The sequence below is a fragment of the Cyanistes caeruleus genome, chromosome 3 (assembly GCF_971803275.1).
Source record: "Cyanistes caeruleus chromosome 3, bCyaCae1.hap1.1, whole genome shotgun sequence".
Classification (NCBI taxonomy): Eukaryota; Metazoa; Chordata; class Aves; order Passeriformes; family Paridae; genus Cyanistes; species Cyanistes caeruleus.
The window spans coordinates 74301381-74317315 of record NC_141703.1 but is presented as its reverse complement, the minus strand read 5'-3'; positions in this window follow the sequence as shown (position 1 = coordinate 74317315).

The window sequence follows — 15935 nt, the reverse complement described above, 5'->3', positions numbered from 1 at the left end:
TTGAGAAAGCACATTTAAAAAAATAAAAAAAAGGCTGATTTTTTTCCTCTTAGTTTCATCTGAATAATCAAACTCTAAATTGGAGCACTTAAATGGAAGTCAAGGAACTTGGAGTGTGATGGAGGAAGCAGTAATCAGTTTGAAAAGATGTTGAATCTCTGATGAGCGTTGAATATGTCAGATTAAGTTATGTCCTAGAAAGGGAGGTTCCCTGAACAACTGCTAGTCACTTTAAATTATTCTGCATTTCAAACAGGAAATCATCCAATTAGACTAACAGCTGCAGAGATTGTAACAAGCCTTGCATATTAGAAAATTAAAGAAAATGCAGCTGAGTATGGAAAGGAGTATGGAAAGAAGCTAAGGTAAGTAATTTTTCCTTCTTTTCTGTAATAAAACATAATTTCAAGAACTTTTAGGATAAGGAAATGACTGCAAATTTATTACATGAAATTAAAACAGGAAAAAACATTTACCATGAACTATACTGGATAATATTTTTTCATATATATGTTCTGTTTGTTCTGAAAAATCCACTGTTTCTTTCAAGGTGGGTGGAGACTTCTGTACTTTTTCTTGTCCCAGGTCCATTCCAATACCATCACTATTATTTCCAAATCTTTTAAAGAATATAAGCAATGACATTATATTGCAATTATTCTTTGGCTAAGAGTCATCTCCATTTGAAACTTTGTTCACAAAGACAGTCTGAAATTGCAAACTATATTTGAGAAAGGAAACAGAAGTGAGGTCAAGAAAAACAGTAACACAGTAACACAGTAACACAGACGATGGAAATTAAATTCTATATAGTGGAAAAACTCCACCTCAATAACAGACAGAATTCTGATGCCAGGGAAAACAGTATGATGAAAGAAAATAATATTGAAAATACAGCATACTATTAAAACATTTTGAGCTACTTCTACATTCTGCTGTACTTGAGAAAATATATAAAACCAATCTAATTTTTCCTAGACATGTCCATGTAGTTTCAGGATCAGAAGATGTAAGTTAGCCTGTGTGTTAACGTTAACCTTTAATAACTGGACTATATTAGACATCAGTCTAAAAAAGAAAAATGGGTAGGGTCATGAAGTGTCAGGCACAAGTTATATTATTTTGTTTGATTTTTCTCTGTGAAGAATTGTGTTTTAAGCAAAAAAATAAAACAAACAAACAAAAAAAAAACATGGTAAAGCTTTTTATTTCCATAAAATTATTCTTTTTCCATGATCCTCTCAGATACTTAGAGATACCTTACTGCAGCTTTTGTCAGTGTACACCCCATGAGTGTCCTTCCAGAGACATGACTCATTTGTGAAGAGGTTGTTCCTGCAGGAATCTCTGGTTAGATAAGGGAAAGGATTTTTTTCAACCTGGTTGTGCACTGAATGTCAGGGCACATTCCCATGCTACATATACAATTCCTCCCACAGGATTTCTGCCAAAGTATTTTGCCTGGGGTCTCTGTCCCTTTGGTAGATATTCAACATCTTCTAACTTACCACAAGAGTTCACTGAAATCACAACTAAATCTCTAGCAGGCAGAAATACAGCCTTTAAGTGCTGTAATTCCTCTCAGCCTATTTTAAAATGCTTCAATCCCCTGATGCCTGTTAAATGAGCCTCAAACTGTAATTAGGAAAAAGTCTAATAATTTTCCTTTATATGTAATTTCAGGCTGCTTTCTTCTGAAGATCTTTAACTTATGTTAAAGCTTTGAAGGTCTTGATAGGATCAAAGACAAATTCATCAGGAAGAATATATTGAGGAAAGTGACTAATTTCTTATACCAGTATACATTCACCTCACATCAAGATTTCTCCAGCTCTGGAAAAATTAGATCTGAATTGTCACTGAAAGGATTGGTTTAGTTAAAATGTATAATTTCAGTAAGGAACTGGAATTAAAGAAAATCCAGAAGACACTCTCCTGCCTGCAGATAGGCAGAGGATTCAAAAATAAAGCTGCCCATAAAGAATGAATTTTCCTGTCCTGACAAAGAGTTAGGGGGAAAAAACCCTTTAAGCCATAAATGTGTTCAAAAAGTATCGCTTAACTTTAAAAACTGATTAAAGAGTATGTTTAAATTGTTGATGGAATCAAAGTTTCAAACGGTTTGAGCAGAAAGCCTGCTGCTTTTAGGTTATGCCAAAGATGCATGTTCTTGGGAAAATTAAAATTTGCATTAAAATTATAGGTTTAATATTCACCAATGTAATAGAGCAATTATCTAATACACTGGGACCAAAGAGTAGCACAACTCTGCAGTAGAATGCATCAGATGGGCAAATGCATGGAAATCACTCTGACTGCTGGTGAAATGCAAAAGTATGTGGAAAAAAACCCCACTATGATTTAACACTTCAAAACCATTGTGGCCAAATATTCCAGTACAAAATATTGGAAAGAGTAATTGGGACTCAGCTGCCAAAGCACAACTGGTCAACACACACCAGTCCTTGCAGCTCATGCAAGTCCAGTGCTTGGCCTTGGTCGACACTTATGTGTAAAACAGGCAGAGCCCAGAGTTTTCCAGCTGCCTGCAACACTGCTGCTCTCAACCAAAATTTAAAAATAATAGGTTTTAAATCACACCCATAGAGTTGAATTCAGCTGGGAGAGCTGAAAGAAACCTGTATTTACCTACTACCTTGTTTTGGGCCGGTGTTCAGCATATCCTGCCAGGCACATCACTTTTCACCTCCTCTCAAAGGCTGCTTCCTATATGCTTAATAAACATCACTTACTTTTACTGTAACGCGTTTAATGTATGAAAGCACGCTTAATGTATGGCAAAATCATGATACCCATTGAAAAATCAAGACCCATTGAAAATCAGCTGGGAATTTTTTCTTTTTTAAAGCTTTTCAGTTACTGGAAGGAGTCTTTTTCCTGTGATCACTAACTATTGATTTGAACCAGAAATGATAGTTTGTATGCTCAGTGTGTCCTGGTATGTAGGCTTTTTGCTGTCCACTCATAAATTTTGAAATTGTTTTGTTGTAAATTCTTCTATCTAAGGAACTCTTCTTAACCTGATTCTTTTAAGCAAATGAAGAGTAACTGCAACCATCTAATCTAACCTCACATATACCAGCAGCAATGACTTCCAAAGATGAGCTCCCAACTCCTGTTTAGTCATTGAATTTGAAAATAGTAATGATTGTTGTGCTGCCTCAGAATTTGAGCATCTGACTCTTGATAAGATGTTAATGTAATGAGTGTTACTTCCCACATCGTTTTGAGAAATAGGTATTCCAAAACAGCTTCACTTCACTTTTATGTGAGTATAGTTTATCTGGCAGATGCACAAGTGATAATGCAATAGAATTATTTAATGCATTTTACATCACACCTTAGGGTTAAGAAACTTGAGCAACACAAAATTAGTGTGCTGCATACCATATGGTTTAAACACTAATAAAACAGCATGTTCAAAAATAATAGGTCTGTATGTCAAGATTATTTTTAGCTTTTAATAACTCATCAATTAGGTGATTAGTGAAGAATCTAGGAAGGAAAGAAAGTGATCAGACTATAATTTAAAGCTTTTGTCAGCTATTGTTGAAAAAGCAAAATCATTGTCAGTTAAAAAAAAGGGGATTTTGCCATCCACAGATAGCATCAAAGAGGTGTGTTTGGCTAGGAGGAAATCAGACAGACACAGATAACCAAAAAACTGATCAACTTAATGTGCACATATACATATTCGTAGGTTTGAGTTTTGATGTGGCCCAAGATTGGAATACCTCTCATAGCAGCACACAGAAGACTTTCATGGGAAAACAGTGACACCTGAAAAGACTTAAAACATCAGTGGATGGTGTTCTGAAAGATCTGTGTCCACTCTGGTGCCAGAGCCTAAACAGTTAATGTGACCCCTGCATGTATTCATGCTAATGCTGGTGGCCAAGGCAATGACATTTCTCATAGCACGGTGGAGTGGAGGACTCAGGGAAGTGCAACGAGGCTTCTTAAAGGGTTGAACAAAGCCTTAGAAAGAAGAACATGAGGAGCTCAGTCCAACAAGAAGAACACAAATGGGTCATTGGATCATCTACAGGAAAGAAGCACATAAGAGTGGATTTTAGCAGAAAACGTGAAGCTGAAAGAGTGAAAGCTGAGGATGGAAAAAATTAGCTTGGAGTTTGAGGATATTACGAGAGTGAACAATTGAGTGTTTTGGTTGGAATATACGTACAGGTGTTAATTCTCTGCAAATAATTGTAAATAATACACAAGACTTAAGATAGCTGTTTATTTTGAGGAGCTGGTAAGTCTTCTTAAGTAATTCCCAATAATTATTCACATTTTTCTCTTTAATTTCTATTTACCAGTTGACTAAGCCTATAATTATCTGTATGCCTGTGAAACTAGCTCCTGGTATGCACCAGAGATTGTGTTATTGGTTTCCACAGAAGCATAATCGAGTCATGACGGCTCATGATAATCATCATTAATTTTTAGGTTTGAATCAGTTCTTCAGTATCTTTAAAAAACCCCAAAAAACAATAGAATACTACTCTAGAATTTACTAACTTGCAATGTTATATTTTAAAGTTAAGAAAACAGTCACTAATAATTTAGAGAAATTATTATGCTGTTAATATTAAAAGAAAAAACAACTCCAGTGTGTTTTTATTCACAGCTCCTATATATTTTTAATTTTAAGTCATAGTTTCTAGACCTGCTTGACTACTTATCTCATTCTCTCTGTTCTGCCTTGACTTGCTTTGGCTGACATCAGACTAGCTCATCTTCTCTTTTAATAGTTAGAAGACTACTCTCAAGACCAGAAAGACCTTTTACTTCCACCTTGTTTTGGATTCAGAAAAAAAGGTAACAATGCATTGATGTTCTGATATGTTTCGTCCTTATTAAATGAATTTAAACCTAGTGATTTTAACACTCCAAGGAAGCCTTCCCATCAGAATTTAAAAATATCAGACAAATTTTCATGCATACAGCAGCATTTCAAGTCTTTATCAATGATTCTGAAGTCAGTATACAAGCAAATAGAATTTTTTTTCCAAGATTTTATTGTTGTAGATATTATTGTTCTGACATGTTAATTTTCTGATGAATTAATGGTCTTTATCTGCTCCCTTTTTCTTTACATGAACATATTTCTTATTAAAAACTAGATGAGAAAATTAGTAAGATAGAACCAATATAATTATTTTTCATTGTTATTTGTTTAGATGTATTTGTCTACTTTGTTCATTATTTTCCTCTGCTATCAGCATTTTAGAGAAATGAAATCTTTTGAGTATATTATACATTTAACTGTATTACAATACTTCTTGGAGAGATAACATTAACACATACTTTTGCTTGAGATACATTCGGTAAAGCTTTATGCCATTATTAAATGTTTTTTGTTTATTTCTTACATAATTTAGAAAAAAAAATCAATTAATTTAATGTGAAGTTATTTTTTTATAACCAGTTCTTACATTCTTGACCAGAACTGACAGAATCCTGAAATTAAATGGTAAAATTAAAAGCTGAAAAATGCTGCTTTAAAAGATCAAGATCAAAACATGAGCTTTTCAAAACAATCTTTATTAAAAAGTCATTTCAAGGAATAGTGACATTTCAATGACCTCAACACTGCACTTTTTAGTGAACTAACAATTCATTTCATTATTCATCTTTCTTTCCTGAGCCTATCCAGATAGATTGCTCATTCCTCTTGCATGGAAAAGAAATGACTTACTCATTTTTCCTGGCTGATGTTGCAATACATCTTTCCCTAAAAAAGGTTGTAGGACTGACAGGAGCAAAAAAGGGAAAGATTAACTGTCGTGAAGCTATACATTAATGCTTGGGATGCATGAGAAAAATATTAATGTTTCCCTCTTCCCTGTGGGTCTCAAAGTGGTTAGTATTAAACAAGGTTGCTCATAACAGTAATAACTTTTTTCCCCCCGTTATAAATTATTTCTGTTTTGAAGCAGAACACACAAGGCACAGAACATTGATGTTTCACAAGACATGGTCTTGCACAGAGCATATTTTCACTGGGTCAGCTCAGAGGAACTGCTGAAACTAGGATACTATCCTACAGAAGTGGTATTCCTTTTTTTCCCTTCAGCTTAGCAGTCATTGGTGTTCCTTTACACAGTTAACAATTATGAGAATTTAGTGGCCCTGTTTCTCAGAAAATATTGTGTTCCATGTGTTTTCTACCCAGATATAGTCACTTAGTGTCACTTTAATGTCACTTGGCCATTTGAATAACTGCAATCCAGAAATTATTACTTTGTGGATACCAAGAATATGAGCCAGTAAATGCATACAAATCTAGTTGTGTCCCACAGATTAGTGTGAAGTTACTCTCTAGTGATCCAACATACACTATAGAATGGTTGATTAATAGAAGGGAGAAGGGAAAGAGTTAATGGGAAAAGGAACCAATTCACAGAGAAAAAGCATAATAAAAGACAAAAATAACTATAGAGACAAAAATAGTAATAATTATTTTTAGTGTTTCATACTCCTAATACTGTAATTAACATTAAAATTAACATTAAAATTAACATTAAAATTAAAACTGATGGGGAAAATTAACTATTATATATATTATGATCATATTCCCTATCAGAAATCCTGATGCAAAATATCTGCTGCAACACAGAATAATGTGGAAGAGACAGAGGTTGACCTTGGCAGGCTGCTGAGTGCACTCCAACTTTCTCCATCACTCCTTTTCTTCAACAGGACAGGGGGAGAAAATACAATCAAAAGTTAATGGGGACAACATAAGTATAGGGAGATCACTCAGCAGTTACAGTCACAGACAAAACAGACAAATTAGGAAAGTTAATTAAATTTATTGCCAGTAAATTACAGTAAGATAATGAGAAAAATAGAAAAAAATTTAAAACATCTTTCCCCCACACTCTCACCTTCCCAAGTTCAACTTCCATAGTCTTGACTGTTCTACCACTCACCATAAGCTGTGCAAGGAAGTGGAGAATGGGGCTTCTAGCCAGGTCATAACACTGTCTCTACTGCTGTCTCCACCTCACCCTCTTCCCCTTCTCCAGCACAGGATCCTTCCCACATGAGACAGTCCTCCAGGAGTTTCTCCAGTGTGATTCCTTCCCACAGGCTGCAGTTCTTCACAAACTGCTTCAGCATGGGGACTCCCATGTGGTGCAGTCCCTCAGGAAAATCTTCTCCAGCATGGGTCCCAGCCACAGGATCCCAGAACCTGCCAGAAAACCTGCTCCAGAATGCACTCCTCTCTGCTGGGGTCCACCTGTCCTGCTTCAGCCTGCTCCTGCATGAGCTCCCCACAGGTTCACAGCTTTCTTCAGGGTACATCCACCTGCTCCAGTGTGGAGTCCTCCAGAGACTGCAGGTGGATCTCTGCTCCTCCATGGGCTGCAGGGGAACTCCAGCTCCAGTGCCTGGAGCACCTCCTCCCCCTCCCTCTGCACTGACACTGGTGTCTGCAGGGCTGTTTCTCTCACACATTCTCACTGCTCTCTCCCACCTGCTGTGGTGCAGCATTTTTTTCCTTAAATCTGTTATCCCAGCGTTGCTCCCACCATCGCCGATGGGCTCAGCCTTGGCCAGTCACAGGTCTGTCTTGGAGCCCGCTGGCTGGCACTTGTCCTCCGCTGGACACAGGAGGAGCTTCTGGTGGCTTCCCACAGAAGGTGCCTCTACTGATCCCCTGCTCCCAGAAGCTGTCCTCACAAACCCAGTACTACTATGCAGACAGTTACAGTTCTATTTCAATATGTACACTTAAATATTCTCATTTTCAACTGAATCATGTATTATATGTCCAGGGCCCAGGACACAGTATATAATAAAAGGTTGTCTAAACCATTTCTCAAATGTTATTGAAGGCAAAGTGTAAAATTTCATCTACAGGGCAAAAAGACATTAGTTTCCTATCTCACAAGAAGATGTCAGTGGAAGATGTAATTCCCATTGGACTATGGCTGTAAGAAGGGTTAACACAGGAGCAAATCAAGCATGTGGGAAGAATCACAAGTAGTGTGAATCAATGTCTGTGTGACACTGTCTGATCATCTGGGCCACACAGTTCATCAGGAGTTCTGAGGGCACATGGATGTATAAAAAAAAGCTTTCCACTAGCTAAGTCTTTATTAGCTACTCTGAGGCCTTCATTTCATTACCAATAAGCAAGGCATTTGCCTTCCAAAAGCGCACTTCAACTGATCAAATACATATTCTGATTATGAATGAGTTGCATGCAGATATGTTTGCAGATATATCTACAAGCATGCAGATATAATAGCTTAGTGGCACTTGGGCAACATTGAATATAAATGATTATTTACATAATTACAGCATCCATGAGTGTACTCCCTCATTGCTAGAGAACTTTGGGGATTTTCTTAATAACGCATAATTTATTTTCTTTTGGCACTGAAAGGCTGGGTATTCAAGAAGCGTGTTGTCAGTACTGTGGATGCTATGTAGTTAATGCTGTGGGAGAAAAAGCACATTCAGTTGAGGAAAACAAACTTCAACTGTCATTTTATCCTTTAAAATGGAGGGAGATTTGTAATTTAAAAAGTCATCAAACCCTACCTCATGGAATCATATAATTGAAAAATCTTTGTTAACTCATTCTCCAAGTCTTCTAAAAAACTGATGCTGAAGCTGAAACATTCCACTAATTGAAATTAACTAAGATTTTTCAAAGTTCTGATCTTGGTTTTTGTACTCCTCTGCTCTTTCTTCTATAACTTATGTTTTGCATTATATATCAACATACTAAAAGCAAACAATACAACTAGTCCTATTAGTATTCAAGGTATCTTCAGTCTGGACCCCTTTGTACTCAGTGGAATTTTCTTCAAAGTATTTAAAAGCTGCAAGGAAAAGATGTTCTTTGCTTTTCACAGAGATGGGATATATTATTACAGAGATTAAGATCCAGAGAGAAGGCTTTAGCTCAGCAAATGGGATGAGCATAAAATGTAGGACCTTAAATCCAAGATAGTAATTCTTAAAATATCTCTGCTTTGAATGCAGCTTTGTGACAATGATGTCTGCACTCTGTCCAGCTTCTAGCTCATGAGCTTATGGTGCTTCCTCACTGTGTTCCCTTGGTTAGCAAAAATTACAGTGGAAATTTGTACCAGAAATACTACAAATATTAGTGGGACCAAAATAAGACACTACTGAGAGCACCGAGAGCATGATCAAGAAGCTCTATCTGCCCTCTCACAGACCAGCAGCACATCTACTGGGCCACAGAACCTTCCTGCCAGTTCCTCTTTTTCAGCTTTGCATTCTGTGCTTCTGCCCCCACAACAGCACAGCTACCTCCGGGTGAATGATGTCGTCCCCATCTGGTGCTCCATGGTCTGGGGCCACGACCCTCTGTTGGTGCTAGGAACTAAACTCAAAATCAAAACATTCCTGTGTTGCTCCTTCTGTCAGATTTTAAAAGATTATGTATTGACACTTGCATCTTTAGAAAAGCTTTAGAAACATGGGATCATGGTCCAAACAGAGATATCTGAACTTTACCTGACGGGAAGATTCTTCACAAACAAAATAACATCTCCACTGGTTTTGCCTTAGGAAGCATATTCAGGTTGAACAAATGCAGACTGGTATACCTTTATTCATTGTTGCAAATGTATTATACTAGGAAACCACTAGATTTTGATAGATATTTTCCAAAAGACATGGGTTGCTGTGTAAAAATTAAAATTTTGTGTTTAATCATTAGAAAAAAAGTGTGATTATACTTTCCCCAAAGGACATAAATCTATTCTCATACTACACATTGTGAGAACAGACATTAAAAAGAGATTAAAAAAAAGAATTTGTGCTAGTAAGACCAGTCTCAATATTTTTCCCCTCCCATACTAATTTTCTAGTGTTTATTTATACTGTTATTTTGAATTTTATTAGCTCTTTTGATATTTTTTTCTTTATTTTTGAATAATAATTTTCTATGTTTTAGTATATACACAGAGTAACAATATTTTGTTAGCATTATTTCTGTAATTGTTTACATAATAATTTATATAATAAATATAGAAATAAAGAGATGTAAAGATCAAAATATGCTTCATCTTTTTGGTCCTGGAATGACAGAATTTTTAGAAGTTTGTGTTTAGATTATAAGATAATGTTTGTATAAATAAAGTATCTAGAGTGGATGTTTTAATAAGCTTCAATTTTCTTAATTTTCAGATACATGAGAATTTGTGAGAGATTACAGAGGTTTTGTACAAAGTGTTAATTTATTTTAATTTCTTACTAATTTCAGTTGTTATTATTTAGTTAAATTTAGTTAACAAATGTGAGTTTTTTCTGTTTCTCTGGTGTAACCAAGATACAAACTAATCCATTAACTTTCACGACAAAATACAGTGATGAAATTTGATGGGGTGTGTGAGGACAAAAGGCATTGGATTTACCAAGATCTGTGAATCAGTCCCTGTATTTGATCATGAAGTTCCTGTCTGACAAATTGTTGGAGAAAATATAACACAATGTCCTGAATCCATTTTAAATATTCTTTTACAATCATTATTTTAATCAATATCTTTAACTGGTTGGTTGGTTGGTTTGTTGGTTTGACTTTATTGGTTTCTTAACCAATCTTTCACCTTTTTAATGGCAGTCAGTCTCAAAGTTTAATAATTTTCTTAGTTTTACATTTATTTTAGATTTTTGAAAATACCATTGTATGTCAAACCTTGTTCTACAAAAGTGATCCACAGTCAAGTTTTATTGGCCTGATAAATAATCTCCTCACTTCTTTTCCAGAAAAAATTAAACTTTTTTATATGTCTTGCTTTAATTAAGAAAATTATAAATTATCTGACACTTGCATGCTATTTAAATGCATATGTAACTCAATATCTTGAACATTTTGGCTATTACTCTTATGGAAAATGCTAGAAAATCTGAGGGAGAAAGGAAGAGCAGAAAAACTTACACGGGCCAGCCAAATAAGTGTGTGTTTCAGAATGGCAGCAATTTGACCTGACGGTATGGTATTGATACAAAACAAGAATAAACAACTGTTTTCTCATTAATTTATATTTTTAAACTTCAAAACACTGGAAGAGCTGTCAGTAAAAATATATAAGACTTTAGCAAGATGCAGAATTGCCCTCACGAGGCATGAAGAGGCGACAGGTTAACGTCCTTCTCCATGTACATTAACATATGCTTGTGTAAAGTTTTGTAGAGCTTTGTCTTCTTAGAGTCTTATGTTCAAATAATTTAATTGGATGAACTTATGCCTGCTCACATTATGTAGCTGACTGACTCATAACTGCTGCTTATATTAGCTGATAGCAAAATGGGGAAATCATGGCCTAATTTCAATTAAAATACAGAGAACATTCTTTGAGAAATTGCATTTCAGTCTCTTTTAAAAATGCATTATGCCTTCTGTCTCATTTGGAGCTGAATGGTCATTTTATTACCAGATGGCTTTAGTATTGTATCACTGATATCATATAAATAAGGAATTCAAGTCTGTGACACTGTTGTTTCTTAGAGGGAATTTTTGATTTTACTCTTTAATAACAAGTTTATAACTTTATTTCTTAAATCTAGATATTTCACCTTATAAAGACTGGTGCTATTTGAAGTCTCTAGAAAGATTGTTGCAATTGCAACAGATTGTGCAACTGCAATACTGCACATAGCAGATATCAAACTCCTCTTTTTCTTGAAATCAGTGCTGAAAAGCCAGCTGATCTCAGCAGCAGGAGGTTAGGTGTCATCTTTTCCCAGACAACTGGAGGAAACTGCATAGCTGGAAAGTCAGTCTCGCACTCTCACTTTTACAAATCTTCTAATTAATTTAGTATTGAAACCAAACCAATTTTGTATGTTAAGGTCATCAACACATACACAATTTTTTCTTTAAATTAGTATGGCACTATTTTATTTCTGCTTCTGGGGTCAATATTTGTTTCTTTGATTTAGCTGAAATCTGTAATTATTGCAGTACTACAAAACATGAAAAGCATGTCTTTTCACATTGTGCTGTCTCATTTTAGGTATGTCTCATATTATAGGCTGAACTGACGCACCTCTGTGTACTGGAGAGCATCAGTGCTCTTACCAAAAGCAAACTTTTGTTCTGAGGGCCTAAAAGGTAGGTGGTTCAGGTATTCATAAGGAAACATCTAATTTTGCTGTAGTTTTGTTTAGTTGTACCTAAAGGACCAAAATTTTACTGTCTACAATTCTAGAAAATTGGAACACCAACAATGTCAATTGTATTAATCACAGATATTAAACATGACAGTTAAACACAATTAAAATTCTTTGTTCCTAAACAAACTTGATTTCCAACAAATGGAAGATTAAAATACCTGCAATTAACTGAAAATTGTCATCAAAATCTGGTTTTATGAGTCCAGGATGTAAACTCTGAGCCATTAAATTATTTGTAGTTCACCTTTTTAGAGTCAGAATGCCTCCAGTTATTCATACACATGGTAAACTACTATGTCCCTTCTTTAATCTATAAAAATCTCAGAACTGTGAACCATATACCTTCTTTTCTAAATTTCTTCTAGTTTTGTAGGCACATGTTTGCATTTCATCCGTATTAATGTGTGTTAACTGATATCTCTCACTTCCTGTCTTTAGCACTGGTAGAGTCAGTCCTGAGGGGTATGGGTCAGGAAAAGAATAAAGCAAGAACCCAGAATTTTAGGAAAGCAGAATTCCAGCTCTTCACAAAGTTAGTCAAGAGGACCCCCTGGTAAGCTGCCCTCAGGGACAAGGGTGCAGAACAGAGTTGGAGATCTTCAAGGACATCTTCCAGACAGTGTAAGAGCTATTGATCTCCAGGTGTAAGCCATCAGGAAAGGAAGATAAGATTGGCACAATGAGGCAGTTTGACCACATCTGGTCAAACTAAAGGGAGACAAAGAAATGCACAGGCAGAGGAAATGGGGACAGGTGTCCTAGGAAGAGTGTAGGGACACAGTAATTGTGTAGGAATGTGATCAAGAAGTGGGACTGGAACTGACCTTGGCAATGCGAGGAATAATATGAATTGCTTCCATACATGTGTCAGGCAAGATTTGCCTTGTGGAGCCATATTGCCTCGAACTGCCTGCCTGTCCTCCATGTGCCTTAACATGTCTTCTAGGAGAAATTGTTCCATGATGTTTCCATGCACAAGGTAGGTAGTTCACAGGGTCCTCCCTTCTATCCTTTCAGAAAAAGAGTGTGGTGTGTCCTATTTTCCAGTCATTGGTTATTTCACTTGACTGCTGTGACTTTTTTGCTCATTCATCAATGACATAGACAGTATAGGCGCACACTCTGCAAATCTGCAGATGACACCAAGCTGAGTGATGCAATTGACATGCACAAAGGATGGGATGACATTCAGAGGGACTTGGATAAGCTCAAAAGGTGCTCCCATGAGGATTCCATGATGTTCAATAAGGCCAAGGGCAAGGTCTTGCGTGTAGGTTGGGGTAATCCCCAGTATTCATACAAAATGGGAGATAAAAGGATTGAGAGCAGTCCTGACAAGGAGAGCCTGGGGATTCTGGACATGAACTGGGGATGTGCATTGGTGCCAGAAGGCCAGCTGTACCCTGGACTGCACCAAAAGAAGAGTGGCCAGCAGGTCAAGGGAGCAGAATTCCTGGAGTAATTCATGAGAAGGTTCACAAAGATGATCAGAACACTGGGGCATATCTCTCAAGACAGAAGGCTGAAAGAGCTGGGGCTGTTCAGCCTGGACATAAAAAGCTTTGGGGAAGACCTTTCAGTACTTAAATGGAGCTAGAAGAGAGAAGGGGACAGGCTTTTTAGCAGAGCCTGCTGTGACAGGACAAGGGGTAATGGTTTCAAACTGAAAGAGGGTAGATTCAGATTAGTTATAGAAAGATATTTTTTACAACAAAGTTAATGAGATACTGGAAAAGTTTACCCAGAGAAATAATTGATACTCTGTCCCTGAAAATATTCAAGGTCAGATTAGATGGAGCTTTGTGAGCAACCTGATCCAGCTGAGAATATCTGCTTATGGCAAGAGAATTGGACTATATGACTTTTAAAGACCTCTTCCAACCCAAACTATTCTATGATTTACTTGAAAACTTTGAAGTATTGCTGGGTTTTATTAATACTTAGAGACATACTGAATGTTTTAAATCTTGCTGCCCTCAGATATGACAGTGCTTCAATACCCTATCAAATCTTTTGAAAAAGGACTTTGTTGTAGTTCAAAGCATATTATCTATTAAGTATAAATGCAGTGAACTGAAAAGAAAGAACAAATATTTTCAATTAATTTAATATCATTATGTAGAAGGGCTTAAAAAAATCCCATCCTACTGAAAAAATGAGTTTAAATTAAATTATTTCTGCATTTTTCCACCAGCATTACAATTCCTGTCTTGAAATGTCATTATCATCGATGCCAAGTTATTACAGTTCAGAAGTTATGTTTCTACAGATATCACTCCATTCAGTTTCAATGTTATGAGAATTCTTGGTACTCTCATAACTCACGTCAACATTAGGAAGGTTCAATTAGCTCTGTAGAAATCTATTATTGCAGTGTATTTGGCAAGCAAATGATCTGAATTTTGGATCTTCATCGGCTGAGCTGTATTTTGGTTTTCTATAAATAATGAAGACTTGAATTTAGCTGTGATCAGCAGTCAGTGTCTTGCAAATTTTTTATTTCAGATGGCTTACCACGTCCAATTGAATGAAAATATAAGCAAGCAAACAGCCCTTTCTTGCACTACTTTCTCTGTAAAATACTTTTTAGTTGAAAATTCACACCAATAACTTAAACATGTTCATTGTCTTTCATAAACTCCTCTCCAAAAATGAAAAAAAGGGTAAGAAATAAACATCAGAATGATCAGAATTATTATGATGAATATCCAACAATACTGTTGATTCCTGTAAACACACTTTCAGACTTGTTTTACTGTGTCATACCTTCTATTTGAATGCATCAATCCACTGCACAAAGATTGGTCTAAGGCTACTCCAAATTTTTATTTTCCTGTAATATCAGAGGAAACACTTGAGGAATACTATTGGAAACCATCTGGCAGCAAACAACTAGGAAAAATTAAAAAGCCTATTTTTGGTCCTGAGTCCTCTTTTAGTGTCTGCTCTCTGTTCATGTTGTTCACCCAGCTGCCAAGTGGAACAAAATGTACTGCTGCTATTCTGGGGTTCCAAACAGCATGTTTAGGAGGACAGAAAACATAATTCAAGATGCTGCAGCTGAAGGTTTTCAAAAACTTTAAGGCACATAACACTTTAACCTTGTAATAATCTCTCACAGTTTGGTCAAAAAAATAAAAAAAAATTGTTGGGCAAGCCAAAATATTCCTGTTTCTGAACAGAGTTCTGAACATTTTAAAGAAATTTCAAGATTGAAAATGAAAGGTTTAATCAGGAAGTCTAAAATAAAATACCTAGATAACTCATTACGTCTTTAGAGAATATTTAAAGGAGTAATGAGGTATGTTACAAAATTGGCAGAATTACAGAAATCGGTTATTCTACAAGACATCAATCTTACAGTGTAAGAAAATTTAGGAAAATTGTGTTTTGTGGAAAGAGGTATCACAGAAGTAACCAGCGTACATTGTCTTGGAATATTGCAAGTTTGGAAATGCAAATGGTCATCTTTTAGATAGTGCTTGTATTTTGAGCTATACATCTTTGCAAGACTTCAAACTTCTCTTGTTCACCATATAGCTCTTGTACTAATCATCCCAAGAAATACCAAACTTCAGTAAAACTCAGTCTTTCTGTCTGTGTTGAAAAATTCTCAATGAAGAGAAGCAGATGATTGTGGATCTTGTTGAACACTTTTGAGTTCTAAGCAAATTATATTAGAGTTGTATTTATGTTAATAAACAAATTTGGCCTGGACCATTCTGAAAGCAAGAAGCACA